General features: G+C 37.8%; 1 protein-coding gene across 6 annotated transcripts in view; it reads right to left on the minus strand.

Annotated features, from left to right (window-relative positions):
• KCNH7 (potassium voltage-gated channel subfamily H member 7) overlaps positions 1-22,851 on the minus strand; it is a 481,965-nt gene that overhangs the window by 77,462 nt on the left and 381,652 nt on the right. The window lies entirely within an intron of this gene.

Below are 22,851 nucleotides of genomic sequence, written 5' to 3' on the forward strand. Positions count from 1 at the left end.
AAACACACACATACATTAAATAAACCCATATAAACTTCTATTATACAGTGTATTTGGCTCAAGAAAATCACACTGGCATTTCTTGATAAATATGGATTTCACTGAAAAGATAATAAATATTGCCGCTGAGATACTGAGGAATGTTACTGTTTCCTTTGGAACATAGTACTTCTCAGATGTAAAAATACATGGCTGTTTTTAGAAAATCGCGAAGTTGGTTTTGATATATTAGTAATGCAGTTTTCAAATCTAGGAAAGGATTAGTTGTAATGAATAGAAGCAGTCTACTTGGATCCATGGTCACATTTAATTTACATGTATTTAATTTATAATTAAACCTTGATAAATTAAACCCAACTCATTCAAATTTTAATTAAGCAGAATTTCCCACCTGCAATCTGTTTTTAACATTAGGGGAAAAAAGGCAAATGAGATTAAAATGAATACAAAAGAGGCTTTTCCTTAAAAGGTTGAGAGAGTATTTGATATTTTGGGACAAATACACTTTCATTCCAACACTTCCATCTCATTTAGAGAATTGCAAAAAGAAAATGCTACAAGGAGATGTTCAGAATATTGACCTGGAAATGCTGCAAGATGTTTAGACACCAAGTGGTACTTCACCTCCAAGATCTATTCTCCTTATAAGGCATCAGATAAACTAAAGCAGTTCATCTTTTAGAGTTTTAGTTTACCTGAAAAAAGTGAAAGCTAAAGTACAGTTTTGTCTCTACCAAGTAGAAAAGTCCATGATTTAGTGAGTTAAGACTAAGTTTTAGCAACAAAAGTCAAAACAAAAAGGTTATCTAGCTACCCAATAAATGTAATTTATTGGGTCAAATGTAAGCATTAATATATGGGTTTTAAAAAGCTGAAATTTTGTAATGGCTCCACAAATGGCATATAAAGTCATTTAAGTCCGGCCACAGTGACTCATGCCTGTAATCCCAGTACTTTGGGAGGCCGAGGTGTGTGGATCACCTGAAGTCAGGAGTTCAAGACCCACCTGGGCAATGTGGTGAAACCCCGTCTCTATTAAAATACAAAAAAATTAGCTGGGCATGGTGACATGTGTCTATAATCCCAGCTACTTGGGAAGCTGAGGCAGGAGAATTGCTTGAGCCTGGGAGGTGGAGGTTGTAGTGAGCCGAGATTGTGCCATTGCACTCCAGCCTGGGTGACAGAGCAAGACTTCGTCTCAAAAAAAAAAAAAAAAAAAAAAAAAAGAGTCATTTAAAAAGGGAAATGTGGGTTCTAATTTAATGCTATGAATATCTCATACATATACAATGGTTCTATTTCAAAGTTAACTTCACTGAATACATTTCCATAGACTAGATTATTCTAAACACAATTAATACATTGTCAGCTTTGCAGCATGGATCTCAGGTAATCTCCCATTGGTTAGTGAGAGCGTGTTATTTCTGTGTTTTTGGCAATTCTATTTATGTTGGTTTAATTTGACTGTAATAATGAATTATGTCAGGTGCACTTGAAATTTAAATCTTATATTTATTGTCATATCTCATAACTTTTTATCCCCACATATTTAGTTATCATCCCTATTTTTAAAAGGACTTTAAAAGTTAAATAACCCCAAATGAGATACAATATAACTTTTAAATATAACAAAAGATTCAGCTAAAATAGGCAAAGCTGCTTTTTGATAACTGCTAAACTGCTTTAACTAGTTTTCAAAAAAATAATAAAGAATCTGACCTGACCACTTAATCAGTCCAGTGTAAATTTGAACCAGCCAGTTTATAGAGAGAGCAGGGTTTTATTTTAAGCTATTATGAGAAATGATGGTGGCTAATTATTAGCAAAAGAGCAATCTGGAAAATAAAGTGATTTTATTATCTGTGAAATATTAAAAGTCCAGGATACACACATATATAAATATATGACTTTCAAAATCCAAATGGGAGTAATTAAATTATCTGTCATTTTAGAAGTACAGATTAATAGAACTCTGATCCCATTATGCTTAGTATAGAGAACCAGTGTGTGACATTTTGGTCTGTACAAAATTAATTATGTCATGCTCCTTTCTAAAAAAACAGAACTACTCAGTATGTAGAAAGCAAAATATACAGCCTTATTTTGGCTTTCAAAGTCATTAAAGTCATTTAAAATATGGACCCATTCTATCTTTCTAGTCCTTTCTTCCATTAGATTCCTGTGTATCCAGGGCACTCCAGCAAAACAAAACTAAAATTTTTGAGCTGCTGAGATCTTTCCATATCTCTAAATTCACAAATCTCTTTTATAAAAAAGGTATGCAGTCAATCAAAGAGGAAAAATAAGTCACTTTTAATGACAGGTATATTTGTGTGAATTTGCTCACTGCTTAGGTGACAAACTTCTGATACTAACCTCCCACATGGGACAATTGCAATACCTCTTTCAGCAGAAGTATAAATTAGAATGCAAGCAGCAATCTTGGAACTATGGCTGAAACTCTTTCCATCCCACATACGAACACCTTCATTTAACATTGAGATGACCACTGTGCTAAGAGCTGGAGATTGAAACATGGGGAAGACACTGTCCCTGAGATCTTGGAATTTATAGTCTGTTGGGAGACAGATGTGTGGGAAAACGGGAGTCCCCTTGAGGTCCACTTCACTCAGGGCCTGGGATTGGTGATGGTGCTGATGGAGGAGGTGGGTGGTCTTCACAGAGGATTTTTGGGAAAAGATGGCAGTTGAACTGAGACTGAATAGGAGTCAGAAAAGGACACAGCTAAGGGATGAGGAAGTTGGGAAGGGAAGGACATTACAAGCAGAGGGGACAGAATGAACAAGGGGAAGAAAGCATAAAATCATGTATTGTGTGTTGGGGAATTGTAAGCAGCCTTATATTTTGTTAAAGAATAAAATGCCAGGGAAGTAAGGTGGAGGATGGCCATGGAGAGGGCCAGTCCCAGGTTGCTGAAGGTCTAATGTGACAGGATAGGGGTCTCAGGCTCTGTACTTTAGGTCAACCTTCTCATACAGGAATAATATACAGGCTCTTTTTGAAAAGGAAAGACAATTATTGCAGGATTTATATTTTTCTTATTCACAATGTTAGATAAATATATTCAAAAATAAAACCAGATTAGAACTTATGCTTGTACCTTTAATATGACTTGTGGGTTAAATTGTGTACCCTAAAATAATACGTTGAAGTCATAATTCCCAGTACTTATGAATGTGACTTTATTTGGAAAGAGGGTTTTTGTAGATATAAATCAAGTTAACATGCGGTCACAGTGGTTTGGGGTTGGCCTTAATCCAATAACTGATATCCCTATAAGAAGAGAGAAGTCTGGATACAGAGACACAAAGACACACAAGGAGAATGCCATGTGTTACGGGAGCAGATACAGTTGAAGCCAAGGAATGCTATGGATTGTCCGTAGCCACCAGAACCTCGAAAAGAGTCAGGCACAGGATATGTTTTCCCTCAGAACCTCCAGAAGGAAACAACCTTGCCAACATCTTGATTTGAGACTTCTAGACCCCAAAATTGTGCGAAAATAAACTTCTGTTGTCTTAAGTCCCTCAGCTTGTGGTAGTTTATTATGGTAGCCCTGAAAAAACTAATGCAATGGCAAAAAATGAAAACACTTGAAAATAAAATATCTATAAAACCAGTGAATTCAAACTCTCATTACTAACTCAATATTTTACAATTTTGTAGATCAAAAATGATTGAAATTTGGCTATGGTGTATGGTTTAATCCAATAGACAAAATATTTTTCTCTACTCTAATCTTAATGTCTTTTTCAAAAAAATATGTTGTCAGAATAGTATTACCAACTTCAAAGATTTAATTGTCTTATCAAGATAATCTAACCTAATTCTTAATGTGAACTCTGTTCCTATTACGCTTCAAAAGCCAATTTAAATGGTGTTACTTGAAAATTATACAAACGTTTTTCTTTACTTAAGTTCAGCTTTAGGGCATTATTGAGTTCTACATTAAGTGATTATCTAAACACATTATCTCTTAGTACTGGGAGTTCATTTGTTATATTCCAGTATGCCCATTGATACAGAACCACTGCAATTTGGTATGTTTAACATGGAGTGTGTTTTGACAATGCATTTGTAGAAACCGGTATGGTATCAAATGTTATGGTCCAGGTTCTTTTGACTTCTGCATCATTATGCATATTTTATGTGATTGCTTAATTGTCTTATGACTTTTAATAGCCAAACAATTTCAAAAAGCTTTATTTATATAGCAAGCATTAGCATCGTGAGGTAAATCCAAATGCAGTCATCGTTACTGTAGTCAGGTAGATGGCAGTACTTTGTTATTAGGTAATCATCTTAGTGATTCAAAAGATTCTTATATTTATTGTTTTACATTTTCACCAAGATATAGGAATTTTAAAGATTTTCCAGGAGAACTCGTGGCCTTCTGAGAACATTTCCTTCTATGGATATCAGTTTGAGAATTATTAAATATTATTAGGCAGAGGAATCAAGATGGCCAAGTTTGGTTTTAGACAGATGCATCTGGCAATGGAATGGAGGAAAAATGAAAGAGGATCAAGACCAGATACTTAGAGATCAATTAGGACTTTGGTATTCCAGGAGGGAAATAATGGAAGCCTACACTAGGAACCACGTGGCAGAGATTGAGAGGAGGGGATATATTTCAGAAATAAATACATCTCAGGGTATAAGGATGAAGAGTGGAGAAATACTTGTTTCTTTATGGTTCCAATAATAGCAAATCTTATTAGACCCAATCAGGTAATACAAATCTTTGAAGGCTCAACCATGTTTGGAATAAAGGAAAGAGCACTAGACCTTAAATGCTACTATCTGGATTTGAAGTCCAGATATAATTGTTCTGATATGCCATTTAATCTCTAGATCTAGTTCTTTTTTAAAAAAAAATCTGTGTAATGTAGATAGTAATCTTTGCAAAAACCACCTATCTATGCAGAGTTACCATAGTACATCAGATATTTTTTATAAAATTAGTTAATAAAATGGGAAATGTTTACAGATGCATAAAACATTTTCATTATTGTTTTGAGTTCTAGGGTTATCTGTTGAAATCCTGGTTCAAACAAACCAACTCCATCCAAAATATTTAAAAACTGATTGGATAAAGTTGAACATTGACTGAATATTGATAATGTTACAGAATTGTTTTAGTTACCTATTCCTTGTATCAAATCAAACGAAAACATAGTGACTTAATGATTTTGTTATTTATGATTCTATGGATCCAAAATTTAGGCAGGTCTTGGCTAGGCAATTTTTCTTCTCCACAGAATGTCAACTGGGGTAATTCAGTGATATTTAGTTGGTGGGGGAGCTTGTGTGGAGAATCCAAGAAGGCTTCATTCACATGTCTAGTATTTCGATGTAGACAGTTGGAAGGCTGGGCTCACCCAAGATGCTGGAATGGCTGGGTCTCTCTCTCTATCTCTCTTTCTATATATGTAGATAGATAGTTTGATCAACCAACAAATAAATAGATATGTTCTCTCCTACGGTCTCTTTAGCAGGGTAGTAAGATATGTTGACTCAGCACTCCCAAAAGAAGAGGAAACTTCCAGGCTTCTTCAGGTCAAGGTCTGGAACTTCTATAGCCTCGCTTATGCCATATTCTATTGGGAAAAGCAGAAGCAGGACATCCCAGATTCATGAAAGTAGAGGAATGGTCTCTACCTCTTGACAGGGAAATAATATGCATGTGGAAGGGAAGGAATCAATCAGTTATGGTCATCTTGGAGACAAACTATCACAGAAATTATTGACAATTATTGTTTGTAGACACAGAAATGATATTGTAGTCATGTGCTTTTAAAAATAGTTTTTACCTTTTCAGAATACAGTGTGAAATATTTATAAAGGAAATGTTATAATATTTGGGCTTTGCCTCAGAACAATCCAGAGTTGGGGGAGAGGAAGGAGAGTGAAGGTCTGAATGTTGGCTGTATATTGATTTTTATTGAAACTGGATGATGGATAGTTACTATTATCTCTATTTTCATAATAAACTTAAAATTTTCCAAAATAAACAGGTTAAGAATTCTAGAATCTTATTCAGAAATATCTAAAATAGTTAAGAATGGAATTTCCTGATTGAAAAAAAGAAATAGGTCTACAAACATCACAGAGGCTTACCTCTGTAAGAATTGAGTTGGTTCCTGATTAGGCAAATTTAGATTCCTGTTTACACAGCAGAATGTTTACTTTGCCTTCTGTATATCTAGTTCATGTCATGTAGATCTGTGTTCAGCCATACAGCCTGCACACAACCTTAATTTTGCCCAATCTTGAACTCTTTGACACCAAGCTTCTGTTAGGTTGGTGGCTGGGAAAATCATGTTCCGAGATAGTCAGACATGCTAACTGCAGAGGTCCATTGCTTTGAGTATACATAGCTACATTGCTCATCAAGTTAGATTAAAATACAGCCACATTTCAGAGACTCATCACCTTAGGTCTCTTACTGAAATACTTTTACTTTGTTAGAGTTACATATTAAACCTTCAAGCTTTCATTCTGGATTGAATATATAAGAAGTACATTTTTGCATTTTTCTCACAAAACTGCGACTAAATAAAATGTTTACATTGTTTAATGTCATTTTAATAAATATTTGCATTACATATTTCTTTTAATATTCATTTCCGGAAAATGGTTGGTCTCTCTTGAGGAATTTAAAAGTTCCCTCTCTCTCTCTTATTTTATTTCATTTTTATTTCACCTTGAATTCCAGGATACATGTATAGAATGTGCAGGTTTGTTACATAGGTATACATGTACCATGGTGGTTTGCTGCACCTATCAACCCATCATCTAGGTTTTAAGCCCCACATGCATTAGGTATTTGTCCTAATGCTCTCCCTCCCCTTGCCCCCCACCCCTCGACAGGCCCCTGTGTGGGTGTGTGTTATTCCCCTCCCTGTGTCCGTGTGTTCTCATTTCTCAACTCCCACTTATAAGTGAGAACATGCGGTGTTTGGTTTTCTTTGTTCCTGTGTTAGTTTGCTGAGAATGATTGCTTCCAGCATCATCCATGTCCTGCCAGGGATATGATCTCATTCTTTTTATGGCTGCATAGTATTCCATGGTGTGTATGTGCTACATTGCCTTTATCCAGTCTATCACGATGGGCATTTGGGTTGGTTCCAAGTCTTTGCTATTGTGAATAGTGCTGCAATAAACATACGTGTGCATGTGTCTTTATAGTAGAATGATTTCTAATCCTTTGGGGATATACCCAGTAATGGGATTGCAGGGTCAAATGGTATTTCTGGTCCTAGATTCTTGAGGAATTGCCACACTGTCTTTCACAGTGGTTGAACTAATTTACACTCCCAACAGTGTAAAAGCATTCCTATTTCTCCACAGTCTTGCCAGCATCTTTGCTTCTTGATATTTTAATAATTATAATTCTGACTATCATGAGATGATATCTCACTGTGGTTTTAATTTTCATTTCTCTAATGATTGGTGATGATGAGATTTTTTTCATATATTTGTTGGCCACATAAATGTGTTCTTTTGAGAATGTCTGTTCATATCCTCACCAACTTTTTGATGGGGTTGCTTTTTTCTTGTAAATTTTAAGTTCCTTGTAGATACTAGATATTAGATCTTTGTCAGATGGGTAGATTGGAGAAATTTTCTCCTATTCTGTAGGTTGCCTGTTCAGTCTGATGCTAGTTTCTTTTTCTGTGCAGAAGCTCTTTAGTTTAATTATATATATTTGTCAATTTTGGTTTTTGTTGTAATTGCTTCTGGTGCTTTAGTCATGAAGTCTGCCCAAGCCTATGTCCTAAATGGTATTGCCTAGGTTTTCTTCTAGAGTTTTTATAGTGTTGGTTTTTACATTTAAGTCTTTAATCCATTTTGAGCTAATTTTTGTATAAGGTGTAAGGAAGGGGTCCAATTTCAGTTTTCTGCATATGGCTAGCCAGTTTTCCCAGCACTATTTATGAAATAGGGAATCCTTTCCTCATTGCTTTTGTCAGGTTTGTCGAATATCAGGTTATATATGTGTGGTGATATATCTGAGGCCTCTGTTCTGTTCCATTGGTCTATACATCTGTTTTGGTACCAGTACCATGCTGTTTTGGTTACCATAGCCATGTAGCATAGTTTGAAGTCAGGTAGCATGATGCCTCCAGCTTGGTTATTTTTGCTTAGGATTGTCTTGGCTATACCAGCTCTTTTTTGGTTCCATATGAAATTTAAAGTAGATTTTTCTGTTTCTGTGAAGAAAGTCAATGGTAGCTTGATGGCAATAGCATTGAATCTATAAATTACTTTGGACAGTATGGCCATTTTCATGATATTGATTCTTCCCATTCATGAACATAGAATGTTTTTCCATTTGTTTGTGTCCTCTCTTATTTCCTTGAGCAGTGGTTTGTAGTTCTCCTTGAAGAAGTCCTTCACACCCCTTGTAAGTTGCATTCCTAGGTATTTTATTCTCTTCATAGCAATTGTGAATGGAAGTTCATTCATGATTTGGCCCTCTGCTTGTCTATTGTTGGTGTATCAGAATGCTTGTGATTTTTGCACATTGATTTTGTATCCTGAGACTTTGCTGAAGTTGCTTATCAGCTTAAGAAGTGTTTGGGCTGAGAAGATGGGGTGTTTAATTATAGAATCATGTCATCTGCCAACAGAGACAATCTGACTTCCTCTCTTTCTATTTCTTTCTCTTGCCTGATTGCCCTGGCCAGAACTTCCAATACTATATTAAATAGGAGTGGTGAGAGAGGGCATTCTTGTCTTGTGTCAGTTTCAAAAGGGAATGTTTCCCGCATTTGCCTATTCAGTATGATATTGGCTATGGGTTTGTCATAAATAGTTCTTATTATTTTGAGATATGTTCCATCAATGTCTAGTTTATTGATAGTTTTTAACATGAAGGGATGTTGAATTTTATCAAAGGCCTTTCCTGCATCTACTGAGATAATGATGTGATTTTTGTCATTGGTTCTGTTTATGTGATGGATTATGTTTATTGATTTGGATATGTTGAACCAGACTTGCGTCCCAGGGATGAAGCTGACTTGATCATGGTGGATAAACTTTTTGATGCGCTGCTGGATTTGGTTTGCCAGTATTTTATAGAGGACTTCCATGTCGATGTTCATTAGGGATATTGGTCTGAAGTTTTCTCTTTTTTGTGTGTGTGTCTCTGCTGGGTTTTGGTATTGGGATGATTCTGGCCTCATAAAATGAGTTAGGGAGGAGTCCCTCTTTTTTTTGTTGTTTGGAATAGTTTTAGAAGGAATGGTACCAGCTCCTCTTTGTACCTCTGGTAGAATTCAGCTATAAATCCATCTGGTCCTGGGCTTTTTTTGGTTGGTAGGCTATTAATTACTGCCTCAATTTCAGAACTTGTTATTAGTTTATTCAGTGATTTGATTTCTTACTGGTTTAGTCTTGGGAGGGTGTATGTGTGTAGGAAATTATCCATTTCTTCAAGATTTTCTAGTTTATCTGCATAGAGGTGTTTATAGTATTCTCTGATGGTGGTTTGTATTTCTGTAGGGTCAGTGGTGACATCCCCTTTGTCATTTTTTTATTGTGTCTATTTGACTCTTCTCTTTTCTTCTTTATTAGTCTAGCTAGTGGTCTATCTATTTTGTTAATCTTTTCAAAAAGCCGGCTCTTGAATTCATTGCTTTTTTGAGGGGTTTTTCATGTCTCTATCTCCTTCAGTTCTGTTCTTACTGTAGTTATTTGTCTTCTGCTAGCTTTTGAATTTGTTTGCTCTTGCTTCTCTAGTTCTTTCAATTGTGATGTTAGGGTGTTGATTTGAGATCTTCCCAGCTTTCTGATGTGGGCATTTAGTGCTATAAATTTCCCTCTTAACACTGTTTTAGCTATGTCCCAGAGATTCTGGTATGTTTTTTCTTTGTTTTCATTGGTTTCAAAGAACTTCTTGATTTCTGCCTTAATTTCTTTATTTACGCAGGAGTCATTCAGGAGCAGGTTGCTGAATTTCCATGTAGTTGTGTGGTTTTGAGTAATTTCTTAATCCTGAGTTCTAATTTGATTGGACTGTGGTTATATTTTATAATAATTTCCATAATACATAATGGAAATTATAATGTATACATTATACAAATTATAATGTATACATTATTTATATAATTTCCATTCTTTTGCATTTGCTGAGGAGTGTTTTACTTGTAATTATGTGGTTGATTTTAGAAAAAGTGCAATGTGGTGTTGAGAAGAATGTATATTCTACTGATTTGGGGTGGAGAGTTCTGCAGACATCTATTATGTCCCCTGATCCAGAGCTGAGTTCAGGTCCTGAATATCCTTGTTAATTTTTCTGTCTTGATCTGTCTAATATTGAGAGTGGGGTGTTAAAGTCTCCCACTATTATCACGAGGGAGTCTAAGTCTCCTTGTAGGTCTTTAAGAACTTGTTTTATGAATCTGGGTGCTCCTGTATTGGGTGCATATATATTTAGGATAGTTAGGTCTTCTTGTTGCATTGATCCCTTTACCATTATGTAATGCCCTTCTTTGTCTTTTCTGATCTTTGTTGGTTTAAAGTCTGTTTCATCAGAGACTAGGATTGTAAACCTCTGCTTTTTTTCCCCTTCCATTTGCTTGTTAAATATGCCTCCATCCTCTCTCTCTTTCCTTTTTAAATAAGACAATAGGTTATCTAATTACTTGTCTCTTTTTTTTCTTCTTGCAAAAAACTGACTTTAGAACTACAGAATTACTATTTCTTTCCTTTAAATTGTTTGAATTGGTCAATTTCAATTTTAATGACCTAAATGCAAATGTATTTTTATAAGGACAACTCTATCTCTTTGAAAGTCACAAATAAGTTAAAATGAATCAAGACAGTTCTTTGGAGCCACCCTTTCTGAAAATGAAGCATTAACAAAGTAAATGTTTTAACAACATGAATAGGATTCTAAGAAGCCAATGACTAAAAAGGAAAAAGCTGCTACACAGTGTTACATTTCCTTAAGAAAGTCAACTTCTCCCACATATTTGATAAATAACATACTTTATGAAGATAAAACATGATTAATTGAACTATTACAAGGATTTTCTTTTAAGAGAGAGAGAGAAAAAATAAGGAATAAAAAAGGAATAAAAAAAGGGAAACTCCATGGCCTCCAGAAAGATTTATATTTTCTCTTTTCTCAAAGCACTAATTAATAGGCTGTAGAGTTTAATACAGCCTAAAATATAGTTTTCTTTACCAAATACAATTTTTCTTCATGCTAGTACACTGCTATTTGTTTAACCTCTAACAGTTAAGTGTTACATAAAACCAAAACCTTTATATGAAACAGCACTATTTATTCAATGAAGATCTCCTGTGAAAATTTTGTGCGAACACCAGGATTAATAACTATTCTTCACTTTCAAAAAGTGCAATAGGGAACGATTAAGCTTTCCAAAAGATTATACAGTACTTTTGGCAGCTGTTAAACGCCATGCTGAGGTGTTGGTTGAAGCTGCTCATCTGTTATTTATCCTTTACTCGGGACTTACACTTAACTAATAGGCTAGCTGTATTTTTATCTATCACAAAGAGCACTCAGTAACAAAATGAATCAGATAGATTATATAGCATCGGGAAGGACTTAAACTCCCCAGGCTTTTCAGCATATGATTTGTGAAAAACAGTCAGACCTGAGTAATTATCACTGAAACCAGCAATCTCACTGATGATCACCTAGATATTCAAATTATAAGATGAAAAAGAATCACACAATAAATCAAAGATGTCACATAGGAAGTCATTTTTTAATTGAATAAAATATTAAAATTAGGTAGTAGAATCACTGCAGCGTTCGGTATTTAAATGATTTTTCAAGGCTTAGATTAAAATAGATATTTGGCTGTGTGCGTGCGTGCGTGCGTGTGGGTGCGTGTGTATGTGTTGGGTGCAGTAGGGATGATTCTATAATTAGAGTCATTTAGATTCAAGTTCAGCTAAATGTTTAGTGTTTTCTTTTGTATATTAGCTATATACGTTAATATGAAAAATATCAGCTTCATAAAATATGTATGAGTCTCAGAATGTGAGAGAAATAGGTTGAATATCTTAAACACTTATAATATTTACAAATTACTTCAAATATATGCATGTTAAAAAATATAGTTTCTTCCAGAGCCATAAACTCAACTCCAAGCTACCCACCAGCAACATAATGCCCCTTGGTTTTGTGTCCCAGCTACTTGTGGCCCCACCGTGCAGGTGATACCAGGTAGTCTCTAGTCTAATTCTTGTTTCCTTGCCTCCCTTCCCCTCTTACCTGTCTCTTGGAAACTCCATATGGATTCTTCCCTCCATTTTCTTTATCTTTGTCTTAGTTTCTTTCATTTAGAAAAAAAGTAGAATTCAAGAGAAGGAACACTTAGCGTACTAGTTTACAAATGTTTCTCAAAAGCACAGATGACAGAAGAACCAGGTTAGAAATGGGAGAGGGAATTAGATGTTTGGCTGGGACGATGTGAGGTAGAGACATAGATGCCAACAGGAGGAGGTTTTTGGCAGGCAGTTAGAAGGTCTGAGCCTGGGCAACATAGTGAGACCTTGTTTCTACAAAAAATTCAAAACAATTAGTTGGGCGTGATGGCATGTGCCTGTGGTCTCAGGTACTCCGAAGTCTGAGCTGTGAGGATTGCTTGAGCCCAAGGAGGTAGAAGCTTCCCTGAGCCAAGATTGCACCCTGCATTCCAGTCTGGGTGACAAATGAGACACTGTTTCAACATAAAAATAATAATAATAATAATGAAAAGGAGGTCTGGGATTGAGCTCTCATGCTGTTAGAGCTAGAAATTTTATCTTGCAGAAGCAATGGCTGGAGATCTGGAAAGTGGATTAATTTTCCAAAAGAGTACAGAAAGAGATAGTGTACATGAAGAAATAACTAAAATGTGGGAAGCAGAAAAAAGGCATAACCAGTATTCCCAGGGCTTAGCACAGTACCTGGTATAGATATATAATGTATACAGTAAGCATCCTAAATTCTTGAACATGTTTGCAGCTTAAAGAGAAAGAGGCGTCCGGGAGCAGTGACTCACGCCTGTAATCCCAGCACTTTGGGGGGCCGAGGCGGGTGGATCACGAGGTCAGGAGATAGAGACCATCCTGGCTGACACAGTGAAACCCCGTCTCTACTAAAAATACAAAAAAAAAAAAAAAAAAAAAAAAGCAGGCGTGGCGGCGGGCGCCTGTAGTCCCAGCTACTCGGGAGGCTGAGGCAGGAGAATGGCGTGAACCCGGGAGGCGGAGCTTGTAGTGAGCCGAGATCGTGCCACTGCGCTCCAGCCTGGGCGACAGAGCGAGACTCCATTTCAAAACAAAACAAAACAAAACAAAACAAAAAACAAACAAAAAAAACCAGACTATCCAAATAGAAGTATAGGAAATTCACTAGAGAAAAGATTATGATATAGACAGCTGTTGTGCACCAAAATTTGTTGTTCTCCATTCCTAAAGTAGAGTTATTGCTAGAACGTGTCTGTCTCGTGGAGAACTACAGTTCCCAGCTCCACTGGCAATTAGGTACGGCCACAGGTCTGATTAGTAGCACATCCTGGCCAAAGTTTATGACAAGCAGGTGGATCTTTTCTTGCTCTCCCTTCTTCCTTCTACCTCATGAAGTCAGAAGCTTCCGAAGACTTAGGTCTTTAAGTCTAATGGGATAGTGGAACCTCCAAATGTAGGAAAGCTGGGTCACCAAATTGAGAACTGATGTTAACAATGAATAGCATTGTCAGTGTGTAAAAGACCAATAAAGCCACATCTATATCCTGCAAAATCATGTGAACCAGATCACAGGTTAGTTTGGTGGCCTTTGCAAGGAAGGGTGGGGTGAATAGCAGTAAAGAAATGCAAAGAGGCCGGGCGTGGTGGCTCACTCCTGTAATCCTAGCACTTTGGGGGGCCGAGGCGGGCAGATTACAAGGTCAAGAGATTGAGACCATCCTGGCCAACATGGTGAAACCCCGTCTCTACTAAAAATACAAAAATTAGCTGGGCATGGTGGCGCATGCCTGTAGTCCCAGCTACTTGGAAGGCTGAGGCAAGAGAATCGCTTGAACCCAGGAGGTGGAGGTTGCAGTGAGCTGAGATGGTATGCCACAGCACTGCAGCCTGGGTGACAGACTAAGACATTGTCTTAAAAAAAAAAAAAAAACCAAAAAAAAAAAACAAAGAAACAGATATGCTAAGGCACACTTTGCTCAGCCAGGCTCCTTTTGCCTAGGTGGGTGTCCTCAGAATCATTGCCACTAAACCAAAGGGGAATGGGAGGGATGCTTCTGTGGGGAATGACATGCTTTCTCCAACACCTCCTTCCTTCGAGAGAAAAAGACCCAACTCACTCTGCAGCAGCCACCACTGATGTCTAGGAAGATGCTGAGCTGCCGTATGGTGCCTTATGTCAGCTTACTTTAGTTCTACCTTTAAATGAAAACATTGAGGATAGATGACACTTTAGTCCTTGCTTTAAAAAAAATAAGGATGATGACTTTTTTTATATAGAGGATGGAATTAGAATTCCAGCTTAGTTCATCAATGCCTTCTCTTTTAGAAGAGAAGAAATACAGAGACTGAAACGCAGGAAGAATGCTTTGTGATGCTGGAGGCAGAAATTGGAGTGATGTGTCCACAAACCAAAGAACACCAAGATTTCCAACAACATCAGAAGCTCAGAGACCGTCATAAAACACATTCTCCCCTAGAACCTTCGGAGACAGTATGGCTCTGCTGACACCTTGACGTTGAATTTTTATCCTCTAGAACTGCTAGAGATGAAATATTTTGTTTCAAGCCACCTAGTTCATGGTAGTTTGTTACGGAAGCCCTAGGAAAATGATGCAGTGCTATTGTTTCTTTCACTTTACAGATGTGAAAACAGGTTAGCTAACTTTCCAAGGTGGTTTGGTTCTATATAGCCTGTGTCCTTAAACAACAGCATACCAGTATGTAACTCATTTCTTTGTGGGGATAAATCCTCTGTTTTCCTAGTATACATACTCTTTCCAGGAGAAAAAGAAAATATTTTAAAAGGTATGTGTGGATGTTTTCAAAATGCTTTTAATAAAGTCTTCATCACTTGTGGCAAATGGAGAATAGAGAATTATGTAGAACTACCTTTTTTTCTAGAGCCTAAATGCAGCTTGTTTGGATGGACACTAATGTGAAGAACATAGGAAGGAACAAAACAGCAATGCTAGATAGCCATGGATGGGCATCAACAAAATAAAAACGAAGACAATGTACAAAAATTAGAAAGTCAGCATAGGTCAAATATTACTGAAGAAACCAGGCTCTGGGATATATAACAGGCTCTGGGCCCTGTTAGATATCCCAGCTCTGACTTGGCCATTTAAAAATCTCCCTGAGTGTCAATTTTCTTACTAGCAAAAAGAGGACAACAATATCCAATTCATAGGCAACTGTGAACTATGTAAGATAACAAATGTATAAAGTTCCACATATAGTCCCTATCTTACCATAAATACCTAATAAGTGATTATTACTATCATAATAATCAAGTTTTAGAGACATTTAACAAGAATAGCTCAAAATTAAATTACAAATAACGTTCAATGCTAATTATAGTTATTGAATGAACCCAGCTCTCTGGTGTGACCTTGGAGCTAGTCAATTATGCAAAGATAGATAATGCAAAAGGCAGATGGTTAGGCCAGTTGGCCATGTGTGTTTGCTAGTAAGATAACAATGTTTCATTGTTTGTGTACATCTCAGTTACATCTATTGGTTTTGGGGCCCATGCAAAGTGGTATTTTAGGAAACCAAGTGTTTTTTAAAAGCCCTCAAACACTTTCAAAGGACCCCATTTAAGCAAGTGATAGCATATGTCCTCATAAAAGCAACGATCCTGGAACTAGGGAACATTTAGTTGGTCTGGTTGGAATACCTATCATAAAGGAAATGGTAAATCTGATGGGTGGTTGGAGGACAGAGATTGCATGACTTTCTCTATTTCCCTGCAAGTGATGAAATGGTATTTCTTTAAAATAAAGTCAGTATTTATGGAGTCTCTGTCAGTTTTAAAATTTGAGTATACTTTCCAGGGGTCCTATAGAAATGATGTATGTGGCAAAATAAGATTCATATAGGAGATCTCTGAGATTCTACAATTATTTTATTTTTCTTAACTCACATTGTTTAAACAATTGCACTGAATTAGTGTGATCTTACTATGTTTGCACCATTTACAGGTCAAGGATTAATGTGTGTTAAGGAAAGAAATCAGAAACACCACCCATGGGAATTTCAGGATAATGAGGAAAAATAAAAGTGTGTGTATGTATGTGAGCAAGCACATAATACTCGACCATGGTGTATTGTCCTGGGGTGTATTGGTGGACTTGAACTCCACAAATTATTTAAAGTAATTTAGAGTGTTTGGTTGCTGTTTATTTCCAAAGGAATATGTGTTTATGTCCTTTATCGAATTTTCAGTCATCTATCACCTACAAGAAGTTAAAAACCCTGACTTAGGACTTGGATTTCTATGGATCTCTGAATGCTTGTGTATGATCACAAACACATTTAGAATCATCAGGAGACTGACAGCAAGAGAGAGAGAGAACAAGAGAGAGAGAGTCAAAAGAGGAAGATTAGGAAATAGAAAATAAAGTATAAAGCAATGCAGGTGGCACTAGTAGGGAATATATTTAAAGTCACAATGGTCACAATAAAGTCAAGGATGGCAACTCGCCTGAAGCACAGTTAGATGATTCTTCATTATTGACAGGGGTTTTCTGCGTATTTGCAAGGTGTACGGTCTGCAAATTCTCAGGCCTGTGTTTTGCTTTTTAATAGGTTGGCTAGGTGATGGATGTGTTAATTAGCCTGATTTGGTCATTCCACAATGTTTACATATTTCAAAACATCACACTGTATTCCATAAATATATATAATTATTATTTGTGACTTTAAAATAAAATTAAATTTAAACAAAAGGAATGCTAGTTTCTCATTCCTGCTAAATTTTCCTATCAGAGATTGAGTAAATTCAGTTACTAAGAGGGGGCGGAGCAAGATGGCCGAATAGGAACAGCTCCAGTCTCCAACTTCCAGCGCGAGCGACACAGAAGACCGGTGATTTCTGCATTTTCAACTGAGGTACTGGGTTCATCTCACTGGGGAGTGCCAGACGATCGGTGCTGGTCAGCTGCTGCAGCCCGACCAGCAAGAGCTGAAGCAGGGCGAGGCATTGCCTCACCTGGGAAGCGCAAGGGGGAAGGGAATCCCTTTTCCTAGCCAGGGGAACTGAGACACACAACACCTGGAAAATCGGGTAACTCCCACCCCAATACTGCGCTTTAAGCAAACAGGCACACCAGGAGATCATATCCCACACCTGGCCGGGAGGGTCCCACACCCACGGAGCCTCCCTCATTGCTAGCACAGCAGTCTGTGATCTACCGGCAAGGCAGCAACGAGGCTGGGGGAGGGGTGCCCGCCAATGCTGAGGCTTAAGTAGGTAAACAAAGCTGCTGGGAAGCTCGAACTGGGTGGAGCTCACAGCAGCTCAAGGAAACCTGCTTGTCTCTGTAGACTCCACCTCTGGGGACAGGGCACAGTAAACATAACAAACGCAGCAGACACCTCTGCAGACGCAAACGACTCTGTCTGACAGCTTTGAAGAGAGCAGTGGATCTCCCAACACGGAGGTTGAGATCTGAGAAGGGACAGACTCCCTGCTCAAGTGGGTCCCTGACCCCTGAGTAGCTTAACTGGGAGACATCCCCCACTAGGGGCAGTCTGACACCCCACACCTCACAGGGTGGAGTACACCCCTGAGAGGAAGCTTCCAAAGCAAGAATCAGACAGGTACACTCGCTGTTCAGAAATATTCTATCTTCTGCAGCCTCTGCTGCTGATACCCAGGCAAACAAGGTCTGGAGTGGACCTCAAGCAATCTCCAACAGACCTACAGCTGAGGGTCCTGACTGTTAGAAGGAAAACTATCAAACAGGAAGGACACATACACCAAAACCCCATCAGTACATCACCATCATCAAAGACCAGAGGCAGATAAAACCACAAAGATGGGGAAAAAGCAGGGCAGAAAAGCTGGAAATTCAAAAAATAAGAGCGCATCTCCCCCGGCAAAGGAGCGCAGCTCATCGCCAGCAACGGATCAAAGCTGGACGGAGAATGACTTTGACGAGATGAGAGAAGAAGGCTTCAGTCCATCAAATTTCTCAGAGCTAAAGGAGGAATTACGTACCCAGCGCAAAGAAACTAAAAATCTTGAAAAAAAAGTGGAAGAATTGATGGCTAGAATAATTAATGTAGAGAAGGTCATAAACGAAATGAAAGAGATGAAAACCATGACACGAGAAATACGTGACAAATGCACAAGCTTCAGTAACCGACTCGATCAACTGGAAGAAAGAGTATCTGTGATTGAGGATCAAATGAATGAAATGAAGCGAGAAGAGAAACCAAAAGAAAAAAGAAGAAAAAGAAATGAACAAAGCCTGCAAGAAGTATGGGATTATGTAAAAAGACCAAATCTACGTCTGATTGGGGTGCCTGAAAGTGAGGGGGAAAATGGAACCAAGTTGGAAAACACTCTTCAGGATATCATCCAGGAGAACTTCCCCAACCTAGTAGGGCAGGCCAACATTCAAATTCAGGAAATACAGAGAACGCCACAAAGATACTCCTCGAGAAGAGCAACTCCAAGACACATAATTGCCAGATTCACCAAAGTTGAAATGAAGGAAAAAATCTTAAGGGCAGCCAGAGAGAAAGGTTGGGTTACCCACAAAGGGAAGCCCATCAGACTAACAGCAGATCTCTCGGCAGAAACTCTCCAAGCCAGAAGAGAGTGGGGGCCAATATTCAACATTCTTAAAGAAAAGAATTTTCAACCCAGAATTTCATATCCAGCCAAACTAAGTTTCATAAGTGAAGGAGAAATAAAATCCTTTACAGATAAGCAAATGCTTAGAGATTTTGTCACCACTAGGCCTGCCTTACAAGAGACCCTGAAGGAAGCACTAAACATGGAAAGGAACAACCGGTACCAGCCATTGCAAAAACATGCCAAAATGTAAAGACCATCGAGGCTAGGAAGAAACTGCATCAACTAACGAGCAAAATAACCAGTTAATATCATAATGGCAGGATCAAGTTCACACATAAAAATCTTAACCTTAAATGTAAATGGACTAAATGCTCCAATTAAAAGACACAGACTGGCAAACTGGATAAAGAGTCAAGACCCATCAGTCTGCTGTATTCAGGAGACCCATCTCACACGCAGAGACATACATAGGCTCAAAATAAAGGGATGGAGGAAGATTTACCAAGCAAATGGAGAACAAAAAAAAGCAGGGGTTGCAATACTAGTCTCTGATAAAACAGACTTTAAACCATCAAAGATCAAAAGAGACAAAGAAGGCCATTACATAATGGTAAAGGGATCAATTCAACAGGAAGAGCTAACTATCCTAAATATATATGCACCCAATACAGGAGCACCCAGATTCATCAAGCAAGTCCTTAGAGACTTACAAAGACACTTAGACTCCCATACAATAATAATGGGAGACTTCAACACTCCACTGTCAACATTAGGCAGATCAACGAGACAGAAAGTTAACAAGGATATCCAGGAATTGAACTCATCTCTGCAGCAAGCAGACCTAATAGACATCTATAGAACTCTCCACCCCAAATCAACAGAATATACATTCTTCTCAGCACCACATCGTACTTACTCCAAAATCGACCACGTAATTGGAAGTAAAGCACTCCTCAGCAAATGTACAAGAACAGAAATTATAACAAACTGTCTCTCAGAGCACAGTGCAATCAAACTAGAACTCAGGACTAAGAAACTCAATCAAAACCGCTCAACTACATGGAAACTGAACAACCTGCTCCTGAATGACTACTGGGTACATAACGAAATGAAGGCAGAAATAAAGATGTTCTTTGAAACCAATGAGAACAAAGATACAACATACCAGAATCTCTGGGACACATTTAAAGCAGTGTGTAGAGGGAAATTTATAGCACTAAATGCCCACAAGAGAAAGCAGGAAAGATCTAAAATTGACACTCTAACATCACAATTAAAAGAACTAGAGAAGCAAGAGCAAACACATTCGAAAGCTAGCAGAAGGCAAGAAATAACTAAGATCAGAGCAGAACTGAAGGAGATAGAAACACAAAAAACCCTCCAAAAAATCAATGAATCCAGGAGTTGGTTTTTTGAAAAGATCAACAAAATTGACAGACCACTAGCAAGACTAATAAAGAAGAAAAGAGAGAAGAATCAAATCGACGCAATTAAAAATGATAAAGGGGATATCACCACTGACCACACAGAAATACAAACTACCATCAGAGAATACTATAAACACCTCTACGCAAATAAACTAGAAAATCTAGAAGAAATGGATAATTTCCTGGACACTTACACTCTTCCAAGACTAAACCAGGAAGAAGTTGAATCCCTGAATAGACCAATAGCAGGCTCTGAAATTGAGGCAATAATTAATAGCCTACCAACGAAAAAAAGTCCAGGACCAGATGGATTCACAGCTGAATTCTACCAGAGGTACAAGGAGGAGTTGGTACCATTCCTTCAGAAATTATTCCAATCAATAGAAAAAGAGGGAATCCTCCCTAACTCATTTTATGAGGCCAACATCATCCTGATACCAAAGCCTGGCAGAGACACAACAAAAAAAGAGAATTTTAGACCAATATCCCTGATGAACATCGATGCAAAAATCCTCAATAAAATACTGGCAAACCGGATTCAGCAACACATCAAAAAGCTTATCCACCATGATCAAGTGGGCTTCATCCCTGGGATGCAAGGCTGGTTCAACATTCGCAAATCAATAAACATAATCCAGCATATAAACAGAACCAAAGACAAGAACCACATGATTATCTCAAAAGATGCAGAAAAGGCTTTTGACAAAATTCAACAGCCCTTCATGCTAAAAACGCTCAATAAATTCGGTATTGATGGAACGTACCTCAAAATAATAACAGCTATTTATGACAAACCCACAGCCAATATCATACTGAATGGGCAAAAACTGGAAAAATTCCCTTTGAAAACTGGCACAAGACAGGGATGCCCTCTCTCACCACTCCTATTCAACATAGTGTTGGAAGTTCTGGCTAGGGCAATTAGGCAAGAGAAAGAAATCAAGGGTATTCAGTTAGGAAAAGAAGAAGTCAAACTGTCCCTGTTTGCAGATGACATGATTGTATATTTAGAAAACCCCATTGTCTCAGCCCAAAATCTCCTTAAGCTGATAAGCAACTTCAGCAAAGTCTCAGGATACAAAATTAATATGCAAAAATCACAAGCATTCTTATACACCAGTAACAGACAAACAGAGAGCCAAATCAGGAATGAACTTCCATTCACAATTGCTTCAAAGAGAATCAAATACCTAGGAATCCAACTTACAAGGGATGTAAAGGACCTCTTCAAGGAGAACTACAAACCACTGCTCAGTGAAATCAAAGAGGACACAAACAAATGGAAGAACATACCATGCTCATGGATAGGAAGAATCAATATCGTGAAAATGGCCATACTGCCCAAGGTAATTTATAGATTCAATGCCATCCCCATCAAGCTACCAACGAGTTTCTTCACAGAATTGGAAAAAACTGCTTTAAAGTTCATATGGAATCAAAAGAGAGCCCGCATCTCCAAGACAATCCTAAGTCAAAAGAACAAAGCTGGAGGCATCACGCTACCTGACTTCAAACTATACTACAAGCCTACAGTAACCAAAACAGCATGGTACTGGTACCAAAACAGAGATATAGACCAATGGAACAGAACAGAGTCCTCAGAAATAATACCACACATCTACAGCCATCTGATCTTTGACAAACCTGAGAGACACAAGAAATGGGGAAAGGATTCCCTATTTAATAAATGGTGCTGGGAAAATTGGCTAGCCATAAGTAGAAAGCTGAAACTGGATCCTTTCCTTACTCCTTATATGAAAATTAATTCAAGATGGATTAGAGACTTAAATGTTAGACCTAATACCATAAAAACCCTAGAGGAAAACCTAGGTAGTACCATTCAGGCCATAGGCATGGGCAAAGACTTCATGTCTAAAACACCAAAAGCAACGGCAGCAAAAGCCAAAATTGACAAATGGGATCTCATTAAACTAAAGAGCTTCTGCCCAGCAAAAGAAACTACCATCAGAGTGAACAGGCAACCTACAGAATGGGAGAAAATTTTTGCAATCTACTCATCTGACAAAGGGCTAATATCCAGAACCTACAAAGAACTCAAACAAATTTACAAGAAAAAAACAAACAACCCCATCAAAAAGTGGGCAAAGGATATGAACAGACATTTCTCAAAAGAAGACATTCATATAGCCAACAGACACATGAAAAAATGCTCATCATCACTGGCCATCAGAGAAATGCAAATCAAAACCACAATGAGATACCATCTCACACCAGTTAGAATGGCGATCATTAAAAAGTCAGGAAACAACAGGTGCTGGAGAGGATGTGGAGAAATAGGAACACTTTTACACTGTTGGTGGGATTGTAAACTAGTTCAACCATTATGGAAAACAGTATGGTGATTCCTCAAGGATCTAGAACTAGATGTACCATATGACCCAGCCATCCCATTACTGGGTATATACCCAAAGGATTATAAATTATGCTGCTATAAAGACACATGCACTCGTATGTTTATTGTAGCACTATTCACAATAGCAAAGACTTGGAATCAACCCAAATGTCCATCAGTGACAGATTGGATTAAGAAAATGTGGCACATATACACCATGGAATACTATGCAGCGATAAAAA

This window comes from Macaca fascicularis, chromosome 12, assembly GCF_037993035.2.
Source record: "Macaca fascicularis isolate 582-1 chromosome 12, T2T-MFA8v1.1".
NCBI classification, from domain to species: domain Eukaryota; kingdom Metazoa; phylum Chordata; class Mammalia; order Primates; family Cercopithecidae; genus Macaca; species Macaca fascicularis.